Source organism: Schistocerca gregaria, chromosome 1 (genome assembly GCF_023897955.1).
Source record: "Schistocerca gregaria isolate iqSchGreg1 chromosome 1, iqSchGreg1.2, whole genome shotgun sequence".
In the NCBI taxonomy this organism is placed as follows: Eukaryota; Metazoa; Arthropoda; class Insecta; order Orthoptera; family Acrididae; genus Schistocerca; species Schistocerca gregaria.
Genome location: NC_064920.1, coordinates 468732206 through 468738205, shown reverse-complemented (window position 1 = coordinate 468738205; position 6000 = coordinate 468732206). Strand labels below are relative to the sequence as shown.

The 6000-nt window shown below is 39.5% G+C and overlaps 1 long non-coding RNA gene across 1 annotated transcript in view; it reads right to left on the bottom strand.

Moving 5' to 3' along the window:
- The window catches only part of LOC126364803 (uncharacterized), a 229906-nt gene continuing 223906 nt past the window's right edge, over window positions 1–6000 (bottom strand). The window contains exon 3 of the long non-coding RNA XR_007566252.1: window positions 1–600. This is a non-coding gene — a long non-coding RNA (uncharacterized LOC126364803). The remainder of the gene's footprint in view (window positions 601–6000) is intronic.

Here is a 6000-nt window from a genome sequence, read left to right as displayed (position 1 = left end):
TTGTGATTCAATGAGTTTTATTAACAAATTTTCTGCATTACAGGATATGTGGTTAAATGTACTAGCACAACAAATAATAATAATAATAATAATAATAATAATAATAATAATAATAATAATAATAATAATAATATAGTATGTCGCACTTAATTTAAGTGATCCCGTACATAGTTGTTCACATTACACAAAATAAGTTATTTTCTAGACCATAGCTATGAGCTGAAAAGGAACCCCAAAATTTAAAGCTTAACATACGATAAATATTTCAAAAAATCAATGCTAAATGAAATGTGCATACGAAACTGTGACAATTTAATAAGTACAAGCGATCAGTCTTCCGCTTTAAAGCAAGTAAGCAGTTTTCATCTGGAGAAGTAGTGGAATCTTGATATCAGGAATGAAATTCATTGCTTGTCAAGGTCAGTTCTCTCGGCTGTAAAGAAGCAGCCCTTTCCCTCTCGCCCTCTCTTTCGTTCAACATTGCTTCTTCACTGATGGTCGTTATGTATGATGGCTTCAGCACTGAATGACAGTTATGGATGAATTCCTCTGCTCAATATTATTACATTCAGCAGGGACCTCGTTTCACTAGTCGCAATCCTGAAACAGCAAAATTGAAGATTTTAGTATCTCTTGCACTACTAATAATATCAGTATTGATGTCTCGATATGCATGATACAATTTTGATCTGCTTCATTAGAGGAAAACGTTAATATTAACTGAAAATCGTATTGTCAAGAGTATATGCAAAGTGTTAGTCCATATCAACTGAACGGTTTCTCACATTTACACTACTGGTAACTCCTAATCAAATCAAATGTACAGCAGATGGAATGCAGGTTAAATGGTAGAGAAGACATCAACATACATGCTAAACAAATGAGATTTTTAAATGAAATTAAATGCAGCTACTCTCTGCTATACTGACAAATGTGCAGCGTTACCCAGAAAATAATGCACCACATTTTTTTCTTCAATAATTCTGTATTGAACATAATGAGAATTACGCACACGAAAGAATGGTGTTTTATCTACACAATCTATTTTTCCAAGTAATCTCCATCCTGTTCTATGGTCTTCCTCCAGTGTAAAACAAGGACATGTATTCCCTGTCGGTACACACACTTTTGAATATCCGAGAGTGCGGGTGATTGCATCCAGCTACCGAGTCGTAATGCATCTGTCACCGTGAATGACATCAGCTCGCAGCACATGTCAGATGTAACAGCTGTGGATGGTCTTTCCGACCGCTGCAAATCGTTGAGCTCCGTAGAACTGCCTACTGAAGACCTCCTCACCCTCCGCGCCCAACGATTAACTGTACTTCTGTCGACAGCAGATGCTCCATAGACTTTGCGCGAGCGTTTATGAATATTCTCCACATATTCTTTCTCTGCAGTAAGAAATTCAATGACGGCACGTTGCTTGTAACGTACATCACCTGCAGACGCCATTTTGAAACTGTCCTGCAGGTATGCTATCTGTCGGAAGTGACGGAAACTAGGCGCGTTCACTCAGGAGACTTCATATCGTACATTCGTAACGTTTCCCATTCGTAACATTGTTTTCGGCTGAGCAAAGTCAGTGGTGCATTACTTCTGAGCAGCCCTCGTCTGTAGACATTATTCCCATAATATTCTTTTTTTTTGTTCCAGAAAATTGTTATCTATGCTAAGGTGCCACACTATAACACAGCGCATAAAGTTTCGTATTTCTTGAAAGTATATCGTATTACACATGCCCTAACATCTACAGCGACTGAAAATTGTCTCTACAAGATAAATTTATAGATACAAAGTTTGTCATTGGTCCCTTTTGAAAATTATTCTTACAGACTTTAGCTGTATCCATGTTTGAAATGCAGCTTGTTTCTTGGAATGGCAAGGCATTATCCGAGCCTGTTAATGGAATACAGCATACTGAGGGCAAATAACTTGTTATGGAAATAATTACCGTGCCAATCAAAGAGAGACTGAACTTCTTGGACAGGAGGTAAGAGAATAGTCAAATAAATTATAGGAAATACTTATAGTCAGTAGAAATCCCTCTTTGTATGCAGACAATATCACACACTTAAAACAAAGGTTACCGGCACTGCATAACAGTTACAAAGTGAAGTATGAAGTCACCAATAGGCTGATGTTTATAGAAACACACTTGACTACAGAAGGGCGAAGCAAGGAGCCTTCGGTAATAATTTCTGTATAACGCTTTCAAGGAATCCCAATAAAAATAAAAGTTATCAGGAGCACAAAAATTAGTATCAAAGCAGTTATTGATGAATTTTTTATCCAGTGTATGGAGCATCTTGACACAGGTTCCGCAACCGTAATAGTGATTTTGAATGAAATATCAGTATCAGTTGCTTTTTCCTTTATTTTAAAAACCACGGCCGGTTTCAGCCCCCAAGGTCCCTACCCAGTGGTATGACAGGCCTCCTGAGGGAACACAGGACGACACAGAATTTGCAAGTCAGTTCGCCCCAGTCTTAACCATAATCTCCCGTAGGTTTTTTGAGCATTGAAATATTCTCTGTAATTGGAAAAGAGCACTCACTACACCCATCCACGAAAAAGGCTACTAAATGAATCCACAGAACTGTTGTCCTGTGCCAGTGGCTATAGTAGGATCATAAGACATCCTCTCAGGTAAAATACGAGGGCGTGCTGAAAAGTAATGACTCCTAATCTTTAATAGAAAATTCATAAAGATTTTAAAATGAAACAAACGTTATTTACATTCCACAAATTTATTCTTCATGTCTGCATATTTCTTTTTTGAACATAGTCACCTTGGCGATCAACACATTTCTCTGAACGAGAGACCAGTTTGTTGGTACAATCACTGCAGAGTGTAAGACTTTGTTGACAGGGCCAAAACCTCACCTCTGCTTGCACTGTTTCATCATTACTAAAGTCGAGTAGTCTTCGATGGTATTTTTAAGTTGAAAATCAGATGGGTCCAACTCGAGATTGTGTGGAAGGTAATCGATGGCAATGAACCCAAGGGTCGGATTGTTGCAGATGTCGCAGCGCTTTTGTGTTTTGGCATTGACATGCTGAAGGAGAGGGTGTGGACTAACTCTTCTGTGGTTAGAAATTCCATTAAACCACGCTGTTTCTCACGCACCGACATAGTTACGTTAAGGCGCGTTTACACTGAGTTCACAACATTGTTCGCAACATTGTTCGTACCTAGTAATTGACTACCGATGTTCGCAACACAAAATCAATGTTCCAAGGCTGCGTCGGTAGAGACCAAAGAAACATTGTTCGTGACCTGCTACCACTAAATTCCGCTACGCAGCGCTAGTGTTCGTTTGCTCTCAGTGAGGGCTTTGGTGTTTGTTTTGCTGGAGTGTAGTGGTGCGTTTATTTTATGTCCCTTCATTTTTATTTGAAATGGAGTGGTCACGAGACAAAATTTTCCAATTGATATCGCTCTATGAGGCAGAGGAGTGCCTGTGGAATATACGTTGCGCAGATTACAAAAATACTAAAATCAAACATGATTCATTACAAAAAGTTGCTGCGGCGATTGGCACTGGCAACTGTTAGGTGAGAAAAAAATTAAATCTCTCTTGTCTCAGTACCGACGAGAGAAAAGAAAAATAGAGGAAAGTAAAAAAATATGGATGTGGTACTGGCACACTTCACGAAACTAAGTTGTTTGGATTTAAATACCTACGTTTCCTGGATGATATGGAACTATTTGAGATATGGCTGACTTTGATAGGAGTCTCCTGATGCCAGAAAACGAAGAGTAACAGCAAGTCTTTGGTTCACAGGGATTGCTTCTCTGAAATTTGTGTCTTTCTTTGAAATAACTGGTCCTATAATATTCAACAACATTTCAAAATCTGACGGTGACAGACTAGTGAAGTTACGAAAGCCAGAAGCGTCTTCCAAATTCAGCTCACAAAGTATGCCATTCCCGCCACGTCTTCAATAGTATGTTTTGGTCCACCAACGACGTTTTCTTCGTCTGTTCATTTCGTTAAGTATTGTTAATGCAGCACCAAATTTCATTAATTCTTCCTCTTCACTTGACATAGCGTATCTCTTGATGTGAATACACAAATTAAGGTCAGTTCACCGCAGCAGACAACGCGAATACGTAGAAATGTTGGTTGATAGTGTAAACGGGAATGCGAACAACGAACAATGTTGCCAACATGTAGAGCGAACAAATCTTCCGAACAAAAACATGTTCTCAGCTCAATGTACACGCGCCTTTACGCATCGCCATTTTACACGTTACAATGCGGAACCCTCTAGCGGCAGAGGATTGCAACTTGCGTCAGCGAAGCGGAAAGTCGACCGGGTAACATGCTTGTCATGGAATACGTAACCGATATTGGGAACAGATGAAAAAATTCGGAGGCATTACTTTTCAGCACGCCCTCCTATAATTATCTACCATGACCAAAACGGACTTTCCCATACAAAAACGTCATACATTTCGTCAAAAGAAATAATTTTCCTCCTGTCAATAGTTATCTTGCGTAACAAAGGGTACCAAGCGATTAGAGAAAAGTCAATCCAGTTTCCAAGGAGAATGATCACATCCATAAATATAATTACAGACCAATACAGGACCGTGAATCTGCTGTAGAACTCTGGAACGATTTCCTACCGTCGTTAAGTGGAAACACATATCTTGAGAAAAGGGGCTCGCTCTTTTCGTCCATGGCACCCAGAGCACCGTAGAAAATGATGCCACCTTCTAAACTTTCTGAAGGCACTCCAAACAGTTTCGTGTTGTCACACAATGGACACAATAGGAGCTTACCGAATATAGCAGTAACTTTGAGACTGGATTCAGGACTTTCTTTCAGGTAGAGTTCAATACGTCGATTTTAGCGGGACCAGAAGACTAGCGAAATGAAGCAAATCCTGCAGGGAACCAGCTACTGATGCAGGGACTGGCAGTTGACCACAAACATAAATAAACTTAACGCGTTTCACGTAAATAGGGTAAGAGATACATTGTTGTTGCACATGATTTCCATAAGCACTGTTTGTGTGTAACCGAGCTTGATCTGTTCATCCGATGATATCCACAAGCAAGTATATATCGGAGCTCAGGTTTCAGCTGCGTTTCTTGACTTATGTACAGTTCTGTACCGTCGTCTATTGAACAGGCGGAATTCTTTACGGGAACGTGACTTGACTGAAGACTTCCTAACAAACAGAGCTTAGTATTTTATTAAGTCAGAGCCATCGCTATAAGTGAAGTTAGTGCCCGATGGACCTCAAGCTTGTTGTGGTAAGGTGAATGTGTACAATCTGGTGGAAAAGATTTATGAAGTTGTTCGCAGACAACACGTTGTGTAAGGAAAGATGACATCGTTAGAAACTTATTCAGATATATTAGCAGAGGTCAGCGCCACAGCCAAATACATATTATAGTCACGACAATCCTGCTCATTTTTATTATACAGTGCAACAGCAGCTCTCGAAGCGGACAAGATGTTACACTTCTGAAAATGACATCGACGAACGCGAATAGTATGGTTTATATTGACTTGTAATTTTACAATAGGAGCGTATGTAGTGCGATAAAAATGGCAATAACGACAAAATTGCGCCACATTGGTCTTTCTTTAGTTTCCTTAGGATTCTGTGAAATATGAAACGGTACGTTACAGGGTCGTTTATTTACGATTCTTGTGTAACATACAAGATGTTTGCTGAAGAATGTCATACTTCTTTAAGAACAAAAAAAGGTTAGTAAATACCAGAAGACCTGACGTCTTGCAGAGGGACGTCGTACATCTACCCAACAACGCATAGTTTTGCTCTTTACAAATACACCCAAATCAATGAATATGGAATGTAGGAGGCGTGTGGAATGCAGTACCTACATTTTTAACGTGCCAAATCAGCCACGACAGCGCTAGCTGAAGGGAAAACCATATAGATGTGGCAATAAAACGTGTAAATCAATAACAAGCTGTTTCCCAACGCAAAAGAAATCAATTCCACAATGTTGCTTCG